The sequence below is a fragment of the Acinonyx jubatus genome, chromosome C2 (assembly GCF_027475565.1).
Source record: "Acinonyx jubatus isolate Ajub_Pintada_27869175 chromosome C2, VMU_Ajub_asm_v1.0, whole genome shotgun sequence".
Taxonomy (NCBI): domain Eukaryota; kingdom Metazoa; phylum Chordata; class Mammalia; order Carnivora; family Felidae; genus Acinonyx; species Acinonyx jubatus.
In genome coordinates, this window is record NC_069384.1 from 28295232 (window position 1) to 28318327 (window position 23096).

General features: G+C 34.4%; 1 long non-coding RNA gene across 1 annotated transcript in view; it reads left to right on the top strand.

Annotated features, from left to right (window-relative positions):
• The window catches only part of LOC106974554 (uncharacterized), a 54555-nt gene that overhangs the window by 12530 nt on the left and 18929 nt on the right, over positions 1-23096 (top strand). The gene's annotated exons all lie outside the window — the stretch shown is intronic.

Sequence of the window (23096 nt, forward strand, 5' to 3'; positions counted from 1 at the left end):
CAGAGAAATGTCTTCTGGTCTTTTATTTGATTATCCAGTGGTATAGTTCATGTAGGAGAGACGATAAATAATCCTTTCTCTTTATTTACTATTTTCCAAAACTTATCAATAGATGCCAAAAATCTACCTGGTAAAATTTAATACATAATTTAATTAATGAATTAGAAGTAAATAATTAAAAATACAAGAACAAAAATACTTCTAAAATATTAGAAATAGAAATATGCTTTAAAGAATATGTATCTCAAACAGAGAGCTAACAAAACACTTGGTGCAAATATGCAAGTATAGATGAATTTTCTTACTGCATGTAATAGGCAACTTTCTCCAGATTAAAAAAAAAGGAAAGACAAGAAAAAATAAATCAAGTAAGCAGGCAAGAATGTTCACCATTATTATTGTTTTTAAATTCCTGGTCAACACAGTACGATGTAAAACTGAAAACACATCATCATTCATGTAATGGTATAAATATAACTCTTCAAGATTAATTTTTAAAAAATGTATTGTGAATATGGGGCATGTAGGTGGCTTGGTCAGTTAAGCATTTGACTCTTGATTTCAGCTCATGTTATGATCTCATGGTTTGTGGGATTGAGCCCCATGTGGGGCTCTGAGCTGATGATGTGGAGCCTGCTTAGGATTCTCTCTCTCCTTCCCTCTGCCCCTCCCTTGCTCACTCTCTCTAAATACATACATACATACATACATACACACACACACACACGCACACACACACATATATATTTATATGTTGTGAATAAGTTTAAGTGACATTTATATAAAATCAATGGCTTTTCTACTTATCAGTAGTGAAATATATAACACAGCTACATGAAAATAGATTGAAAAAAGATTTTGCGTATAGTAGCATGAAAAGTGTTACATATCTACTAATAACTTCAATAAGATACATAAAGAAAACCACCAGATTTACCAGGAAATATAAAAATAAGACTTAAATAGTTACACTGCAAAGATACAAATGCTATATGTGTTTAATATAATAGGTATAAATAGCTCACTGGGCTTTTTTTTTTTTTAACAGACTAAACCATTATAAAGTTATCTGGAAGAAATAACTTATAAAGATTTAAGAAAACAACAGAGAATTACCTACTAGATATTGAAATTAATTATAATGGGGCATATATTATAATAGAAAGGTACTACCATGAGGGTGGGCAGATAGATCAATAGAAAAAGCTAAATGGGCAAACTGATCACTACATATACTAAATTTAACATTGATGAAGATGGCATCACACATTAAGATGAGAGGAGAGAGAGATTTTGAAAAAGAGATAGGGAGAAATTGACTAAATTTTTGAGGGGAAAATAAAAACATTGTAGATCTTTCCTCATACTATAGGGCAAAGTAAATTCAGATGTTTAAATATTTAAATGTAAAATGAAAACCAGAAAAGTTTGTGAAGGAATGGGAAAAATACAGATTTAATCATAAAAGATGTACTTTTGGACATTAAACAATTTTATAATCACGTTTTTGCAACATGCTAACAAAGGGTTATAAGCTCAACTTATAAAATTAATTAGAAAAATCCAGTAAGGGGTGCCTGGGTGGCTCAGTTAGTTGAGCGTCTGACTCTTGATCTTGGCTCAGGTGGTGATCTTGTAGTTCATGGGATTGAGTCCTGCATTGGGCTCTGCCCTGACAGCATGAAGTCTGCTTGAAATTTTCTCTCTCCTTCTCTCTCTCTGCCCCTTCCCCACTCACGTGCATGCACTCTCTCTCTCTCAAATAAATAAGTGAACATTAAAGAAGAAAAATACATTAAGAATTATAGTAGACAAATGACAAAGTTTATGAACATTTTTCAGAGAAAGAAATACAAATTGTTAGCTAGTATACTTAAAAGTTTATTCAATTAAAAACTATAGAAAAAAGGCTACCAAATTAAGAAAGCTGTTTTAAAAATAATAATACTCTATCTTGGCAATAGTATGGTAGAATTTATATTATTATTAAATAAATTATTATTATAAATTAAAGTTTGTTTTGTTTTGTTTTGTTTTTACATCATTTGGCATCTTCATCAAGAGCCTTAGAAATGTTCACATACGTACATTCTTTGACTCGGAAATTTCACTTCAGGGAATCTAAAGATAAATGAAGAGCAAAAAAGAGAAACAAAGAAAATTTCCAGATTAGGGAGTAGTTACATAAAGTATTATTATGTTACCATAGAATATTACCTCCTACCCACTTGTATGCTTCTCTACCCAACTCTGCATTTAGTGATATCATATTGACAGCTTTAAATTGACTGCAAAGAGAGTCTTTACTTCATGTAAATTAGAGAATGCTAATATGAATTAGGGTTTTTTCCCCCTCCTTTAGAGATCTAGTTGTTAACTATTTACCAGCATGTTACCGATTACAACTGCCCTAACCGTTTAGAATAATAGTATAATTTTCTTGTTTTACTAATAGGTATATAATAACTTGTCCAAATTTGTACAATGAATTAGTGGTAAAATTAGCATCTTGTTCTCCAAAAGTTCTCCAAGAACTTTTCAATTTTAATATGTTGCCAAGGAAAATTATGTTACCTGTTTTCAATCTCCAAACTGAAATAATACTCTTGACTTGCATACCAAGTTCTAGATGAAGCTTCGGATGCAATGATGCCTATCTGATAATTCTGTCAATATTTACTATCAAGTAAAGCACAAATTAATCACTAGTGTTTATTTATACTTGGAAATCTTGCTTTAGATTGGCCTTGGCACAAAGCATCCATATTACTGTGTCTCCTGTAGGTATTCAGAAAAACGCCCTAGGAGATAGTCTAGCATATCACACTTGCAAGCATTCTAACAGTAAATCACAACTATATTTGTAGAATATCTTTGTGATCAAAATACATAAAGTTCCATTCTCTTAGAATCTCCACATTTGTAGTTCTTAATACACTGACACACTACAAATGAGACCCAGAATTTCCATCTATCCATTCATCCAACAAAAATTTGTTGAGGGCCAATGCTGTTCCTGGCCTAGAGCTTGAATGATTGATTAATCCCTGCCAGAGCCCCCTTTTCTCACTAAGTTTCCCTGATGACTTCTCATGGCTGTTGACTCCATCTTTTAAGGAGCTGCTTTTAGGGAGCTCCATCTTTTAGGGAGATTTTAGTTTGAAAAAAAATCTTTCCTTCTTATCATGATTGTGATCACCTACAATCTCTTTAGATACTACCAAGGATTTATTTTTCTTTCCAATCTTTCTGTTATTCTCAGTCATAATCTTAGTCAAGAGGGAATTTGAGTTTTGGGCTCCACTTCAAGGTTTCATAATTTGGAGACTTACCTTCTATCATGTTTCACCATTTTAAAAACCGAACTGTGCATTAAAGTTACTTTTGTTAATTGTGTCGTTGCTAAATCTCACTCTCCCAAGCATTCCCACAGTTCTGATCCAGTAGACCTGGCATGGGTCCAGGATTATGCATTTCATAAATCCAAACTGTCAAAGATTCTGATGATCAGAGATTTATTCCCCCAGAAACTCTGCTTTCCAGCAAGTTTTCAGTGAATGGTTCCAAGGTGGATCATCAGAGAGCTCATATAAACTGACAAATGTAAGTCACCATCAGGTGACCAGATATTCATAAACCTTTGTACTTCACTTTATACCAAATCTCAGTCTAGAAAGAATTATGTGAGTGCAAAATGGAATTTTTGAGAGTTTGATTGGTAATGTGAAATTTGAGATGTGCATACTTTTTAATAATTAATATATTTAAATTAGAAATCAAAAGATGACTTGAGAAAAAGAAGTCTTTGAAATGTTCAAAAATAACTGTTTAGATTTTACTTGTTGGCCTTCATAATGCTTTTAGTGCCACTTCATGTGTGTGTGTATACATATATAAACACACACACACACACACACACACACACACACATATATATACACACACACATATATAATTTTTAATGTTTTATTATTTTTATATATTTTTATCTTTTATATTAAAATAAAATGCATTTTAATGTATACATATATTAAATATTTATATAGTTATATATATTTTTTCATGTGGATATATATTATTTTTATTTAAATCATGTTCTATAATCCCAATTCATCTTCAGATTTCAAATTAAAACTGAGTGAAGATTAATCCCCATTTTTGATAAATATCTCTAAAAAATAATGAGTTTTTATGCATATTTTAGGTACAACTTAAAGAATATAAATAGACGTTTTTATCCATGGCAGTTTAATACACTTTCACTATACTTTATTTAACTTCATGATGTAAGAATTCTTTTTCACTCTGACACCAATAAATACTGGAAGTCTTTAAGTCCTACCATGACATTACTGATGATAGTAATCCTGATAAGTATTTAATTGTACACACTAATACCTGACCTACTTGGTAGACATATGCAAAAAATATTCATAAGAAAATAAGCTGTGGACACTCATCTGCTATTCAAAAAGAGTCAAACAGTTGGTAGAGCTAAATATTCTTATTATTTATTTGAAAGATGAAAATATCTGTGTGTTAACGAAAAACGTGAAGAACATGGATCCACAAAATAAGGTCAGCTGGAAGGTATAGCTCCTCTTCTATTTTTACGCCTTTTTTGCCTACTTTGATTCATCCTTCAGATTTCAGTTTAGATAATATTTACTCTCTTCCATTCTGTACTTAATCCTTTTGGAGCACTTCCCATATTCAGTTGTAGCTGCGTGTTTCCCCATCAGTGCTCCTTTAAATGGAGCTATACCTTATTTACTACTGTATCTTTGTGCCTCCTACAGGTCCTGGTAATAATTGTTACTCTATAAGCAATCATTACAACAATTAGAAATCTTCAGCATTTCTGACAGAAAGTAAGCCTCCTGAGTATACATATTCTATTCCCACTATTTAGCTCTCCATAAGAGGCACTTGATAAATATTCTGAAGCTAATGAAAAAATATAAGGGAAGTCAACTATGGCATCCCCCAGAGGGTGCTAGAGCCCCAAGTCTTACTCACTTCTGCCTCAGTAAAGTTGCTCTCAACCATTTTAGTTTAATCCAACATTTATTTATTCTTTTTAAAGCTTAATTATTTACTTTGAGAGAGTGAGAGAGGGGGGAAGAGAGAGAGAGAGAAAGGGAGAGAAAATCCCAAGCTGGCTCCGTGCTGTCAGTGAGGAGCCCATTGTGGCGCTGGATCTCATGAACTGTGAGATCATGACCTGAGCTGCAATCAAGAGTCAGGCACTTCACCCACTTAGTCACCCAGGCACCCCAACACAACATTTATCAGGTGCTGTGGGTTTCCCTAGAATTGCAAAGATAACCAAGACTCATTTCTTGTTCTTGAGGCATTTGGAAGCTGGTGTGGCAACTACTGTAGTTGACAAATGACACCAAGATTATCCACGAAAGGCAAAGCATCTGGCCTTTTAGACAACAGTAACTTAAGGGATGTTGCAGCACCCAAGACATTTATTCTAGGCTATGCCAAGTAACCACCACAGACCACCCTGGATCACTTGCAACCGTGCCTTGGATTCCTTCCTTGTTAGGAATTCCACTGAAGGTTAGGACAATTCCTCACCCAAGAATATCTAGGATTGATGAAAAATTCAAAAGCTTTCTAAAAGCAATGTTCTATTTCTCCCTAGAAGCAGGTTCAGGATTGGCCAGACCTAATTAGCATAGAAACCTCACCCCTTTTGGTCCTTTAAGACAAATTATAGATCATTTGATGGTGAGTAGATGCATTTAAATTAATGGTCACATGCATTTGGCCATATGCCCAGAAATTTGGGCACCACCAGAGGTGCCTGTGGGGATAATGACCTCTTCCTGGCCATGGCTTCTAATTGCAAATGGCTGTAATACCATAATCTGAACTGAGGTCAAAGGACTGCTGGGTGAAGTTTTCCATAGTGCAATTGCATTTTTGTTTTTCCTGGCAATAATCAAAGGCTTCCAGTTGTGCCTAATTAGAGAGATATGATATTTGAGTGACCAAGGCTTCAAGTTTATTACCAACAAAACATGTATCACCTGTTCCCTAAACTGAGTTGGAACCTATAATTCTTCTGGGCCAGAAGCCGGTTTGCAAACTTATTTTAAGTGCTAGAAACTTTATAACAGAGTTTTTATTTTTTTTGAATGTTATATTGGGAGTTAGATAGAGTAGTAATTCTTGATAGGAACTGCTTGGCCAACTCCCTGTGTCTCACTGAAAATTTACATCCTAATATTAGCTTTTGGCCAATGTATATTCAGTGAACAAGATATAACTGCTGTTTTAGTAAGGACCCCTGTTGAAGGAAAGACATGGCCATGGGAAGGTCCCAGTTCTTATCCACACTTACGGCACTGTGTCCAAATTGAAATATAACCTAAAGAGGATATAGATACAGGATTATATCTATATATAGAGGATATAGATAAAGGATTAGAAAAGAGGGAAGAGTTAATGCATAATGTTACCTGTGTGTGAACCAGGATATTTTGCTTTTCTCATCATGCAAAGAATGAACACAGGTGTTTCTAAATAATGGCTGGTTCAACAAAGAATGTGTTCCTTTAATAGCAAGAGCCATATTTTTGTGTTATGCTGGCTCACCACACAGTTAAAATTGACATACATTGGAGCACTTCAAATTTATATCTTCATTTCAGCCATTCATTTAGTAGGTCAAATCATCATTATATTTCACCAGTCTGGTGGATTTTAATTCATTTAACATTTTAATCTTTCATCAAGTTTTCATTTAAGAGGATTTCACAGCATATACGGGATTTGTATAAATTTGTGTGCAGTAAATTTATTCTTTTAACAGTTTTATTCTTTCATCAGAAATTCATTTAAATGGATTCCACTATATATCACTTCCACTTCCAGTGCAGCTTTAGGTCAGGCTGTAATTGATGCAAAAGCAATGAGGTATTAAAAGAGGTAGGAAATATCTGAAATTGGAAAGAGTTCAAGAAGTGGGCCATTGTAAGGGCATTACACTCCTCAGATAAGGTGGGGAGGGGAGAATAATAAGGCATTTTGATCTGAAGCCTTACATGCTTTATAATTTCAATTCTCAACAAAGTCAGAAAGATCTATTTTATCTAAGCTTGTGTCTTTAAAACAAAATTAACTGCTTCAGTGCCCTAAAACAGCCCCCATATGGCCATGTGATTGTGCATGCTTGTCTTTACCATCCATTTGAATTAATGGCACAGTTTCTTTCGGTGAGCATTCTATCTCCTCCCTCCCCCCCACCCCCGCCGACATTCATTAAATGACATCCAAGTGATAAACATTAATATAATAAATACAGTAGCTCTGGAAATAACCCAGGGAAGAGGTGCATTCTATCATGTTTTCATACAGAAGTAGATGAAAATCACCAGTAGTGCATTATAGTTGGTGGAGGAAAACGGCAGTTATGAGAGATGCCCTTACCAGGAGCAGAGGTGCTGGTGTTTTCACTGTGTGCATCGGAAAAGTAAAAGGTGACCTTGAGAAAGTCTTCCTTGCTCTTTAGGTCTCTGCAAAAGGAATGATTGCTTTTATGACATCTACTATTATGAGGGCATCGTTGTCTTTGATTGGTGAGTGAAAGATGCTGGAGAAATGATAGGTGGAAATCAGTATTTATATTTGTTAATGTGTCTTTGGGATGACAGTACGTCAGGAAGAAATGTTCTCACCATACACAAAAACTGATAATTCTGTGGGATGATGGATAGGTTAAATTAACCCTGTTGTGGTAATCATTTCACGAATATATGTGAATGTATAGAAAATACACGATATACATGTATCAAAACATCATGTTGTACACCTTATATTTACACAGTGTTGTATGTCAATTAAATGTCAATGAAGCTGGGGAAAAAAAAAAAGAAAAAGAAAGAAGGAAGGAAGGGGAAAAGTGGAAAAAGGAAGGAAAGAGGGAGAGATTTACCTTGTGATATTGTTGTATTTAACATACTTCTTTATCAGACTGACAACTACTTCTGTCTTCCTCTGGTTTTATTGGCATTATAGAGTACCTTTCACATCAAATGTCTAATAACTGTGAAATTGAATTGAATCGAATGGTACTGAATTGAAAGAAAAAAATTTCAAATGTTGAAAAGCTGATCTAAGCCCACTATACTCTACCCACCATCCCCCCTACAACCTCACAGTATAAACTGATGTTAGGAATATGGAATCAATTTATTTATCACTCTTCATAGAGTATGACCCTTTTCTACATCTGGCTAGGGACAGAATGTAGCTGAGATAAAGAAAGATGGCACTCAGACTAAACATCTAAATAAGTATTTCTAACTAAATAGATGATTGGTCATGAAAGATTGCAGGAGGACTGTAGGAAGAGGACCATATCTTATTTCCACTCTAATGTCATGCTGAGCCCTCCTGTGGCTCTCTTATCAAGTTATGGGAATGCCTAGTTCAGGGCCAGCCATCTATAGATCTATGACAGTTTTTATACGGGAGTTCACATGCGAGTTGGGGGCAATTACTGGATTTCTCTATAGGTACAGGGTCGCTCTCATTGGTTCCAGAACCCACAGGACATCCTAGAATTTGATTGAAAAAAAAAATAGAAAGTACATTTTCTAGCATATTTTCATCTGTTTTTAGAAATTAAAAAAAAACCCTTCACTTTTCTACAATGGTCTAGGGGAAAAAGCAAGGGATGATTTTTTGTTTGTTTTTGTTTTGGTTTTTTGGTTTTTGGTTTTTGTCCATGGCTTCCAGCACTTTAGCGGACTGCATGCAGTATGGTCTAGTCAACAGGCTTTCTGGTCCATTTGAGTGAGGCCTCTGGTCCTCTAAAAGGCACTATAGGTACCAGGAAGTTTGTTATAGTAATTTGAAAGCATCTTATTGAAGGCTAATTTGATTTGGATCTAACTTATCAACCTTGCTGTCAAACTACAACTGAGAAGGTGAATGTGACTGTGTGGACAATTTTATAACCTTTCAAATGATAATTGCCTGAATTTTTATGCAGACATATATTGATAGAGACTGACAGATGTTGAAAAGAACAGAGCCACAAGCCACACCATAGAACTGAGGATAAAAATCATCTCTTCACTTGTCCCTCTTCTATTGCTATTTTCGTACTGCATTAGAACTCTTTCAAATGCAAAACATGAAGCTGGGCTCTCATTTATCTAAGTGATTTTGCATATGTGCTCCCTTTAGCTTTGGCTGCTTTTCTGACCAGCAACCTCCTGCCAACAATTTCATATCAGTGTGCTCATCTAGATGGTTTTCTAGTTATTACTATTTAAAAATATATACATTAGTAAGATCTTGACTCAGTACTTGAGTAATTTGGTTCAGGAAGAGCTAAGAAAGTCTGCAAATCTGTAGTAATCAAATGGTTTCATCAACACTGGGCCCCACCATACATTAGAGTATTTGAACATTATGAGTATGTTAATAAAGAAAGAATTCTCTCTGAATTTTTCTTTTAAATTGATGCTTGTGTAGTGTGTCTTTTTTCCATCCTTTCCTTCCAACTCACCTGCATTGGTTTTGAAGTTAATTTCTTGGAGGCAGCATACAGTGAATTGGGTCATGTGGGTTTTTGATGTTTGTTTGTTAGTTTGTTTGTTTTTAAATCCACCCTGCCAAATGTCTTCTAATTGGTGTATTTAGACCATGTATACTGAAGGTAATTATTGAAAGAACAGGACTTACAGCTGCCATTTTGTTTGTTTTCTATTTATTCTCATACCTCTCTCTTTTCTTGCTCTCCTGTGAGTTACTTGACCATTATTTAGGATACCATTAATTTTTAATGATTTTGAGTATATTTTTTTCTACAGTTTCATTAGTACTTGCTCTAGATATCATAATATAACTATATAACTTATCACAATGTACTAGTCTTGGTGTTTTACTACTTCCAGTGAAATGTAGAAAGCTTATTTCCACTTAGGTCTCTTTATCTTTCATCTTTGAAAATATAATTACCTTACATATTTTCTCTACATATGAATACATTGAATAGATGGTCTTATAACTTTTGCTTCAGTGATCAAAAATGATTTTGAAAAAATCATGAAGAGAAGAAGTTCTGCTTAATTTTATTTTTGCCTCTTGCATTGTTTGTCCTTCCCTTCTGGAATTTCAGATCTTATCTTGCAGCCATTTTCTTTCTGTTTGAGTGTTTTCTTTATTCTTTGAGAATAAGTCTGCTGATGACAAATTATCTTAAATTCTTTTCATCTAAAAATTTCTTTTTTTTTTAACTCTTTCCCTGAAGGATATATTTGGGGTTGAGAGTTCTTTTCTTCAATTATTTGAAAACTGTCATACCACTTCTTTCTGGTTTTCATGGCTGCAGATGAGAAAAATATCGTATGTCATCCCACTATGGGTAGTATTTTGTTTGGCTGCTTTCTCTCTGGCTGCTTTCAGATTTTTTTCTTTGTTTTTAAAACTTAATTTTAATGTGTCTTGATGTGGATTTTTTTAAGTTTTTATTCAGTTTGATGTTTGCTCAACTCTTTCAAACCTGTCGATGCATATATTTTACCAAATTTAGGAATTTTTAGCTATTATTTTTTAAATATGTTTTCAGCCCCATTCTCTTTCTCTTCTTCTGGCACTCTGATGACATGAACATTGGATCTTTTATTATTTTGTTTCTGTGTGTATGCTTTCTCTATCGTTTGCATTGAGTAATTTGTTATTCTAGTTTCAAGTTTACTGATTCTTTTCTCTGTCATATTCTTTCTATTGAGCCCATCCAATGAAAAAAAAATTTACTTCAGTTATTGTGTATTTTAGCTCTATGATGTTCATTTGGTCTTTTTTTATTTTCAGGTGAGATTTTCGTTTTTTTTCAAAGATACTTATAGTTGCTTGTTGAAGCAATTTGATTACGGCTAAGGTAAATTCCTTGGCGAATAATTTCAATAGCCTGTTTTTCTTAGTTTTGGCATCTGTTGTCTTTTCTCATTCAAGTTGTGATTTTCCTATTTCTTGTTATGGCAAATGATTTTCTTTTTGTCCTGGAAATTTTGATTATTATTTTAGGATACTCTGGATCCTACTTAAGTTTTCTGTTTTATCAGGCAGTCACCTTCTTCATTTTTTCTGTCTTCTCTGGTTTTCTGTACCTTATGTTCTGGTTTAGCATGGAGGCCCTGGCCTACATTTCATGGGCTACGGTTGCACTGACAATTTATCTTTATGAGCCTTTATAGTCTATTTTTGTCTCTCTGGTTTTCCTGCCTGGTGCCAGCCACAAGGCCAGGTACTTAGAGTCTTTAAGTGTTTAAGGGAAGGGAAACTCTTGCTCATGGGGTAGAGATAGTTCCATGGGCTTCCTATTGTTGGCAGGGTTCCCACTTAATCAAGGCTGCCTATATCTCTGAGTTTGGAGGTGGGGGATAAGATTGGCCATGGGGCAGAGAACAAAAATCTATGCTAATTGTTTCAATCTGGGAAAGGAATTCAGTTATTTGGACCATATTCTCCCATTTAGTTGGGGACCAGAAGATGTTGGGCCTGGTTCTCTTTCTGCTGGTGTAAATGGGGACAGGAGAAGGTCAGAAGATGTTAGGCTACTATGTTGCTTTGGGTTCTGAGATTTCTAGCCAGTTCACCTTCCTCTTTTCAACTTTCAGAGTTGCCTCTTGGGTTATTTTCAGAGTTTTTAGCTGCACTTCGTAGGAAAAGATGATCTGTGCCGTCTTGTTTCCCTTCTGCATTTTTTCAAAGTTTGTGTTTGTTTGTTGTTTATTTGTTTATTTATGTAAAGAGACCTTCAGTGAAGGAGGGACAGAGAGAGAGGGAGAGAGAAACCCAAGCAGGCTCTGGGCTGTCAGAGTAGAGCACAATGCAGGTGTCAAACCCACAAACCGTGATCTTGACCTGAGCTAAAACCGAGTTGGACACACAACAGAGAGAGTCACCCAGGTGCTCTTCCCTTCTGCATTTTTAAATGTTCTTCCAGTTTTTTTTAAATGTTTATTTCTTTCGAGAGAGAGAGAACACATGCATGAGTGGGAGAGGGGCAGAAAGAGAGGGAGGGAGAGAATCCCAAGCAGGCTCCACACTCAGCATGGAGCCAATGTGGGGCTCTATCTCACAATCCTGGAATCCTGACCCTAACTGAAATCAAGAGTCTGACGCTTACTGGACTGAGTGACCCAGGCACCCCTTAAGTGTTCATGAATACATATTTTGGTAAGCAAAATGTCATCATCTATGTTTTAGTTATAAATTTTGGTGTTTTTATGTAGTTAGTAACTTTGAATTAAATATTATGAATGAACTTTTTAGAAAAATGAATGAGAAGAAAACTCATCAAATTTTTTAGTGATTTTCTTTTAGTTAATGGGATTATGGTGATTCATATTTTCTGCTTTATTTTCTGTATGTTATAAGTTTTTTTTAAATCAATGAACAGTATTACTTATCTTATTAGAAAAAATGTTATTTTTCAAAGAACAAAAAAGAATCATGAGAAGGCTATATGTATTATGTATGGCTAGACTATAAAACAACTGAAGAATAGTGGAAATGATAGCATCAATGCTTTTTATTTTCAGGAACTGGGTTAATGATTTTCTGTGCATCAATACTTACTGGATAACATCTTCAAGAGTCTCATTAGCTGGCTAAAAAGAGGAAAAAAAGGAAAAGATCTTAAAAGTCACAGCAAAGGCAGCCTTAGGGATTAATGGGGAAAGGATGGTCATTTAAATAAATGGTGCTGGGTGAATTGGATACCCATCCATAGGGGGTAAATCTATATCAATCTATATCTATATCTATAACTATATCATCTATATCTACATCTATATCTATATCTATCTATATCTATCTATTAACTCATATCTCTCAACCACACACAAAAGTCAACTGTAGATGAAGTACAGAGCTGTATTTAGAGGTAAAACAATGTCTTCTAGAGGAGGCACTGAAGAATATCTTCAAGATCTTAAAGTAAGGAAGTATTTCTTAAATATGACCTCAGAATCAATAACCATATGAGAAAAATTAGTAACTTGGATACTTTTAAGAATGTCTGTTAATCAAACCACGCCATTTATAGAGTGAAAATTAACCCACAGATTGGGAGAAAACATTAGTAAATCAATAAAAAAAAAATAAAGACAGAATCCAAACAGGAAAATAAGCAAGAATTCAGAAAAAAAAACATATTAAGGTGACCAACAAATATATAATAGTGTTCAATATATAAAAGATATTAAGATGGCCAACAAATATATGATAAAGTGTTCATTGGAAAAATGAAAATTAAAATCACAGTTTACTATAACTACATGCCCATCAGAATGATTAAAATGAAAACAGTCAACATCAAATATTGGTGAGAATGCAGAGCAACTAAACTCTCATAAATTGCTGGAGGGAGTGTACATTAGTAGGACTACATTGGAAAATATTTGGCAACTCATACTAAAGTTGAATATAGGTATATCCTATCCCAATAGCTTTAGTCTTATTCATGAAGAGAAAAGTTTACATATTTTTACTGAAAAATACATACAAAAATATTCATAACAGCACTGCACAGAATGGCCCCAATCTGGAAACTACCCCAAAATCTATCAATTGCAGAACTGATAAATACATTACAGTATAATCACACAAGGGAATTCGGTAACACAATATGAATGAGCAAAGTACAACTGCAGCCACAATATAGACGTATTGCGTAAACATGGCATTAAGTGTAAGAAGCAAGACACAAAAAAGTACGCACTATTATTTCATTATATAATGTTTAGAAACAGATAAAACTTATCTATAGCGTTAGAAGTCCAGATAGTAGTTATCCTTTGAGGGAGGAAGTGCCTAGAAGATGAGACAAAAGTGGTTGGTTCAAGGATGTTAGCAATGTTCCATTTCTTTTCTTTTTTAAACATTTTTTTAATGTTTATTTATTTTTGAGAAACAGAAAGTGACAGAGAGGGGGCGGGGCAGAAAGGGTTGGAGACACAGAATCCAAAGCAAGGTCCAGGCTCTGAGCTGGGGCTTAAACTCACAAGTAGCGAGATCATGACCTGAGCTGAAGTTGGACTCTTAACCAACTGAGCCACCCAGGTACCTTGTCAATGTTCCATTTCTTGATCTAATTACGCAAGTATGCTCTCACTTGTGAAAATGAATTGAGCTTGCATTTATGTTTTATATCCTTTTATGTTCATAAATTATTGTTTAATAAAAATATGACTGTATTTTCACATATAGGATTTTATTAAAAATAAAATCAAATAAAAACTATATTTTAGGCTTTTTAATCAAATTTAGGTTTTTAATCAAATTTAGATTATTTTTTAAATATTTACTTATTTATTTTGAGAGAGAGAGAGAGAAAGCGAACACAAGTGAAGGAGGGGCAGAGCGAAGAGGGAGAGACAGAATCCCAAGCAGGCTCTGCACTATCAGTGCAGAGCCCAATGTGGGGCTCAAACAATGTGGGGCTCGAACTCAGGAACCATGAAATCATGACCTGAGCTGAAATCAAGAGTCAGATACTTAAACAACTGAGCCACCCAGGCACCCCTCAAATTTAGAATCTAAGCAATTTCTGTTTCCCCAGGCCATAGAAAGGGAGAGGACAATAATTAGAGACAGGAATTGGTGATAGATGTTCCTCACTCTTTAATCCACTACCCTGGAATGAGGCAAGTGATGGCTTAGGAAACATATCTCATGCTTCCCCTTGACTTTGGCCACAAAACAAAGACTGTTGTGATTGATGTCAGTATACCAATTCTAGCATTTTTTTCATTGCTGTTTGCATAATATATTTTTTTCCATTCTTATTTTCAACCTATTTGTGTCTTTGAACCTAAAGCATGTCTCTTGTAGATAGCAAATAGTTGGATCTTTTCTTGTTTTTTAGTCCATCTACCAATATGTCTTGTGATTTGAGTGCTTAATCCATCTACACTTAATGTAATTTCCCATAAGGCAGCATTTACATCTACATTTTAATGTTGGTTTTCTATGTCTTATGCTCTTTTTGTTCCTCTATTCCTCCATTACCACCTTTTTTGTGTTAAATAGATATTTTCTAGTGTACTATTTTAATTCTCTTCTTATTTCTTTTTATGCTACTTCTTGAATTATTTTTTAGTTGTTGCCCTAGGAATTACAGTGAACATTTAATACATATCAATCTAGTTCAGATTAATGCCATATTAATTTCAATTGTTTAAAAAACTTTGTTCCTATATAGCTGTATTTCCTCACCTTCCTTTGTGCTATTAGTGTCTTACAACTTACATTTTTCATCCATTATAAGTCCATCAACACAGTTTTATATTATTGCTTTATGTGGTTGCCTTTAAATCAGATAAGAGTCAAAACTAAAAGTACATACTTTTACACTTACCTATATAGTTACCTTAACCAGTGCTCTTTCTGCTTTTTTTTTTAACCACGACCACCAACAACAACAAAAACCCTTAACCTGTCACTAAAATGCATATTTAGTAAAGATTGACTCAGAGGTCAAGTTCAGAATTGCCAGAGATGGGAGAATGGGAATCCTAAAGCCTGGCCTCTTTCTGGTTCAGTCTAGCTCAGTAGTGAGGACAGTGTGGTATTTGACAGTTCTCACATTTCCTATGCCTCCCATTGTATCACTTAAACCTAATTGCATTTGAACTGGAATCTGGGCCCATGGTCTGTAATGTGAGAACGTTAAATGTGTGTCACAAGGAAAGTATTTGATATGATGCTGTACATCATAATATGCTACTAAATATTAGAACCAAAGGAACTAAAGAAACCAAAATCTGTAATTATTAACACTTGTGGGAATTGTTCTATTTTAATCTAATTTTCTTTTTTTATAATCCTTAATGAAAAAGGTAATATACACAGAGGGCTTCAATCTGCAACCCTCCTTTTTTATGAAAGAGCCTTTTTTTCTTTATGAGTTTTTATGAACTTTTTCTCCTTTATTTTTTCATGTGAATTCAAGTTACTGCTTAGATTTTTTCATTTCAGCCTGAAGCACTTTCTTTAGTATTTCTTGTGGCAGTATGGTGAATTGTCTTAGTTTTCATTTATCTGGGAATGTCTTATTTTTGAAGTATAGTTTTGTTGAATATAGAATTCTTGGTTAACATTCCATTTCTTTTGTACTTTTGAATGTGTCATCTCCTACTGCCTTCTGACCTCAGTGGTTTTTGATAAGAAGTCAGCTGTTAATGAAAACATCTTGTACATGAGTTATTTCTCTCGTCACTTTCAAGAATGTCTTTCAACAGTTTGATTATGATATGTAAGTATGGATGTCTAACATTGCCAATGATACTTGTGCAAACTTTACTGATTTTACTATGGAAACAAAGTCTGTTACCAACAAAGTCCCAGCTCTTTTCATTAAGGTTCCTAAAGGGTAACTTTACATTCCCTTAGGTCTAAGTGCACATATACATCTGTATCTTCCTTCATGATAGTAAAATAGTATCTGTCTGATCCGACCACACCTGTTGCCTCAGACGAAGGCCAATCCCTTTCACTTATTACCTACCATAGGGGTTACTCTTCTCATGGGATTAGAACTATTTTTATTTTTTTTCTTTATTAGTTTCAATAAGATGTTCTCCAAACTTTTCTTTACCATTCTTCTAAGAATCAATTGTCCTCATATGAATAAAACTGTTGGTGTCATAACAGCATTATGGATGACTTGACTTTCTTTCCTCTCACTGACCACCTATCTTCAAGTTCTTCCTTAAGCGAAAGAAAATGGTAACTTCAAGAACTAAAGGAGCTGTTGAAGTGATTTGAGAGTGCTTACTAGGATGCACTACTTTGTGGAAGAGTTGAAAATGCATCACAGTGGTAAAGAGACATGAATTAGGAAAAAGAACAGGGCCATCTCTTTCTCTTCTTACCAATGTCAAAGTTCAATGAGGCCATATTCTGGTGAACTATCTTTCAAAATAACTGTGTTAAGTGATACATCCAACTTTAAAATTTACTCTTCCATTTGGGAAGAGATTGATTGTAGCAATATAGTGACATGGGACTTTGGACAAAACTGAGTCTCACAAATGGAAAAATAAACAGATTTTGAAGAATTTCACACTAAGCCCTGATCCTAGGCATTAGTTGACAGAGCATATAATTCCTTGTCACTTTTCTTATGGAAACTGGAGAATTTCAGATGGCTAGCATTCTGCATACATAAAGAAATTTCCTCTACAAGGGAAAACAAACAACAACCAGGCAAGTGAATGAAGACGTGTGTCAGAATATATCTAACAACTGACTCTTTTGTGTTTTGTTTTAACTGCAATAGGGACTATTTCCAGGTATATTAATTGGCCAAGTTATTGATAAACTTAATAAAAATTGGATAGTAAGAAGTACTAAGCAGAGGTTACCATACTGACACAAAAGCATAAATCATAGTGATCTTGTGTTCTTTTATTAGATGCAGTATTCTTGTATACATAGATGTGATTACTGAGGGAAAAGCCTGATATGGCTGGGCACCAATAGTTGTTCTCAGACCTGGAAGACTTGTGTGTATGTTTTTATAGTCCTACTACAGTAGGACCTCAAATATTACTGCACCACTTCTTGTGATTAGTGAAATGCTGTTGCCAAAACTAAACACAGCCTGGTTCATAAACTTGGTACATAAACCAGAGAGATTTTAGGAACTATTATCACTGACTAGAATGGCTACCGATGTGCAACTTGTCATTTTAGAAACTACAGATATGGCATTTATAAAATTGTCCTGTTTGTCATGAGATTAAGCTAACATTTAAAAGTATAGGCAAGAAGGAGCATGTCTTGTGCTCCTTGAATATATTTTAGTCCTTCATTAGATTAATATTAGGAGTTATCATATTGATAAAGATGTGGATAAACTGAGGAGAACATTGAAAAGAGAAATGAAGGTGATTAAAGGGACGAAAACAGATCTTATGTGCAAAGATTAAAGAAATAGGGAATATTTAATTTAGAGGTAAGAAACCCAAGGGAAGACTTGATCGTTACTATAAAATTTATTAAAGATTTTTTGTGAGGAACACACATAATAGTTATTCTTTCTGTCCAAAGGAGGACACAATGAGAAAATAGATTTACCTATTTATTATTGTTATTTTACTTTCTGATTAACTGCTTTGCTAGATATTAATGGAGTTTATTTCTCATTACCTGAATCACTCCTTGGCAGTAATTTGGACCCTAAGGGTTATACGTTAATTTTTTCAGAGCCCCAGGGCACCATTTAGCACTCTTGAGCAATAGAGCTATGTACTAAATAGTACAGAATAACCTGATGATAGCTCATTGATCTTTTAGTTATAGATCAAAAAACAAATTTAAGAGATCATCTGACCAAGGCTCCTGAGGAGAATAATGCATCACATAAAACATAGGTTTTATTCACTTCTTGAAGCTCTCCAGGGATGGACACTCCACACGCTGTCTCATTAATGAGAGACACATACATATACTAACAGACACATAAATTCATTACATACATTTACTGAACATATGAAAGCATGTATTAGATGCTAATAGTGAGAGAATGGGTAGTGGAGGGAGCTGAGTGCAAGAAGAACTCAGCTCTTTTTAAATTAGTTCTTTTTAAAAATGGACACATTAATAAATAGTGAATACATAGGAAATGGTTTATGAAGTCATAAGTCTAATTGTAGCTTTTTTCACATGACCCAAATTAATGTAAGTGCTTTAAGAAACTTGAGGTATATAATTAGTTAAAAATCAAAGTTATATGCTTTGCCTATATATCTCCTTAAAGTGGTCAAAGGGAGAGATTAAGTTCAAATAGAAAAAATAACTAATGTTAACAGGATTAGTTGTAGAGCTTCAGGGAAACTGGTAGATCCTCCTTCTGAAAGAGAGTTGAAATACCACTGTATTTCATTTTACAAATCATTAACACTTTTGTTTTTCCAATGAGATAAATGCGATATTAATCTATGGTGCAAGGGGGAAGTGAGTCCTGGTAAATTTTTAGTCATATTTTAGTCATAAATCTACTTTTTTAATTTAAATATTATTTGGAATCTTCTGCACTATAACTTCAAAACCACTGTCCTGTGCCATCATTATTTCTTCTATTTATGAATGGATGTAGGTGGTACCTATAATTCCGACTTTCTCTTTTGGGAATTCCACCTCCAGGCTGATATGCCATCTCAGGGTGTCAGAGAGCGAGTTCCTGGCTTGCTGCACTCAATTTCTTTCTGACAGCCAAGAAATTTGATTTTTATAATGAGGTGTAAATCGTAAAAAAGGGTTGTCTATAAAAGACTTCAGCAGAGATAAGAGCAGGAGTGTAAGAGTTTATGTCAGTGGTGCTGAGGGTTAAAGGAGAACGTCAGAATTAAGGGCACCATCAGAGATTAAGGGGACTTCAGCTTACATGTGTATTCTCTATCTGAATTGAATATACGGTGAAGGTAAAAATTACCAATGGTATATTTCATGTTTGGGTCAAGTTTTCCTATGATGGTAGGCAAGTGGTCTGTCTAATGAACTGAGGCATGGCACAATGCATGATAATCTCTGACATCCTGCTCTAACTTCTCACAAGGCAAGGAGAAAGTAGTAGGGGAATGTTCTCCCTTCCTAATCACCCACACTTGAGCATAATTATAATGTGATGTCACTAAAGACCCTAGACCTGTAAAATGAAAAAGGAGAATTGAGAATTGTAGCGTGAAGAGTAATCTTTATTGAGGTAAAAAAAAAAAAAGGTGCTTGTGTTCTGACAGATGGAGAATATAAAGGTTTTATTTCAGGATTTAAATGTGATATTGGCACTTTTGGTGTTTAGTCAGCTTTTTACTTTATTATTATCCTTGCATATCTTTTTTTTGGTATTTAATATCTCAGAGAGTGGTTAGAAAGGAAATGAATAAATGAGATGTACACCCTGTCAGTGTTCTCGTCCTGCCTCCTTCCCTAGCCCCAGTGAACTGTCATTAGATAATACTAGTTTAGCACCTACGTGGGGTCATTGTAGACCTGAAAATGCTCACCGTTAATTTACAAGTTTCAAATTATAGCATTTATTCATAAAAATAAATGTGACATTATGATGGATATATAATGTCATTGCTTATGAATTAAGATTATTATATACAATATACCAATATCAGATATTGGCCCAAAATACATATTTAGGTATTTGTACACAAAGTATGAAGCAGTCACATGAGAATGACAAATTTCAGTTAAATATCTGGATATTTTACTTATATAACATGAAACATTCAGATATTTAAGAAACATTCAGGTATTTAAGAAATATTTAAGAAATTTAAGGTATTTAAAAAAAATCTAAATGATTAGATGTCTCTATATTCCATGCAGGTATTTGGCAATATTTGTTGATGTATTTGCTCATGTAGCAATTACATGGAGATATGCAATCTTTTATCATTGGAGATAAGTATGGGCAGCAAAACAGACATAAGTCTTAGGATATTATGTATATTTTCTCTTTCCACTATATACATCATGTGGTTCCAATTATTCTTTCACCATGGTTACGTTTTAAGGTTAATGTTCTTTCAGTCAAGATTAAGGCTAGATACTAGAAGTGGAACTGGATCATGAATATAAATGTATCTTCTACTCCTGAAACCAATATTACACTATATGTTAACTAACTAGAATTTAAATACAAATTTGGAGGAAAAGGTATCTTCTATCTTCTATTAGGCTTATATCATTACTTGGAAAAATTTCAACCTCATTGGTTGGGATGCTCTATCTGTAGATTTATATGACTCTTAAATAACAGTTTGAGAAACTCTAATGTTGCTGACGAGGCTTAACAGCGATGGTTCACAAGAGAAACTTATTTGTTTCTCTATATTTGCTTCTTGCACATCATTCCTCCTGTTGGATTAGTGAGCAGAAGGAATTGTAAAACCACAGGGGAACGGTTTAAATGGGATAATGCAGACATTAGAGAATGATTAACAGTAATTTCACCAAGGTGGAAGGTAAGCTGCTCATTTTTATGGAATGGAACAAATGTGTTTGGAATGATTAACAAAATAAGACATGAAAAAATAGAAAAATGTAACCACTCAATTCTATTTGGGTAACAAACCATATGAGATATAAATGCAAATTCTCCCCCAAATTCACATACTTAACATTATTTAATGTTAAACTTCAGCTAGACTGTGGCAGACAACCAGCACAGAACATAAAAGCCAGTGCTTAAATGCCAGCCATCCTACTCAGTTAAAAGGCAGTTTATGTAATGTGTACTTTTCTTAAAAGTTTTTTTTTTTAATCCCACATAAGCCAGCATAACTCACTGCTTAACAACAGCATTTCAATAAAGCTTAATTGACTAATTGGTCAGACAATAACTTCCATAACAAATAGGTCAGACAAGTCACTTAAATTCTGAGCGCTTGTAACATAAAGAACATTCATTTATTCATTCATTCATTCCACATATGTTTAGCCTCTTCTACGCAGAGCACTATCTTTGATCTTGTGAAGAATGACAAAGGAATCTATATAAAGCATTTTCCTATGGAAGCTAGGTAAGGACATATCTATTGAAAATAAGTTTGTTACTATCCAGAGGCACTCTTTTCTCCATCATTCAGGCTAAGTTGGGACGAGCTTTAACTTCTAGAGAGCTGCTACTTCAATGTTCTGAAACAATTTCCAATATCATCCAACTATTTTTTCCTTTTTGCTTCCTTGCCTCTGTTTAGGGGTAGATGAACCCTAAGAACTTTTTTGAAAACAACATCTCTCTAGACCTCCCTAGCGCAGCAGTCTACATAGTTAGCCTTGTTCTGTCTTTACCCCTTTCTGATATGTGGTTCTGAAGAACACAATGAGGGTGCTCTGGAGCTTTGGTATTTTGAGAGAGGTTAAGGTTCAGGATTGTTCTTGAACCTTAAGCTTTTTCTAAGAAAGAAAAAAAAAAACGTGGCCAATGGTCCAGTAATATGAATATCACTTAAGAGTTTCTTACAAAAGCAGGATATCAGGTTCATAACAGATGTAATGAATCAGAATGTGTATTCATAGGCACTTTAAGGTTTGAGAGGCACCATAATAAACTACCAAAAGATAAATGAATTGGAGGAGCCCTCATTTATAGTTTTAATTTGACTTCAGATTAATTAAGGCACAGTTGGTCAGAGTATGGTTTAATGAAGTCTTGTATTCAATACCATGCAGGCAATTTAGGATAACGATTATATCTCTCAGCAATGTTTCCCAAATGCCCAGAACAGTATTGACATGCACTAAATAGATATATGTTGAATGAGTTTGTATATTCTGCCCAGCATCAAGTATAGAGTTCTCTCTATGCATAGTATATGATTGTTGACTACTGATTTGCAGATAGAACTTTCATTTCCCAATGTCTAAAAAACCATTACCTTCAATATGATGATGAATTCCATTCAGTCAATCTGTAATATTTCTTGAGCTTTACAACTATGCTCTTTGTCAGGAAGTTGTAATTAAAGAATTAAAAGGTTTTCCCTGCCCTCAGGTATTTATACTCTAGTTCATTGACAGTTATAAAAATATACACTGTGCATATATTTGGATGGATATATAAAGCACAATACAAACGTAGAAAGATAATGTAATTTTTTTGGAGTACACCATGAATGGCTTCACAGAAAGTGATGGGTGAATTTGGACTTAACGGATGCATAGTACTTAAAGTCAGAAAAGTTTGAGAACATTCTAGTGAAAGAATCGAGGTGTAAGAGAGCTTATAACATATTTCTGATGTTTATGCAAAAAGGAGAAGGAAGGGGACATGATACTGCACAGAAAGCCAGGGGTCTGACCAATGAAACCCATGCATGACTAACTAGTGAGTCTGTATATCACAGAGCAGACAGTGTGGGAGTCATCGAAGAATTTTTAACAGAATGTGATGTGGTCAGAAGTACACTTTCGAAAGTATGGAGACTGAAGAGGAAGAATTGCAACCAGAGTCAGAGAGACTAGTTAGGAGACGATAGCAACAGTCTACATTAGAAATGATAAGAACTCAGACTATGACAGTAACAATAGGAATAGAGAGA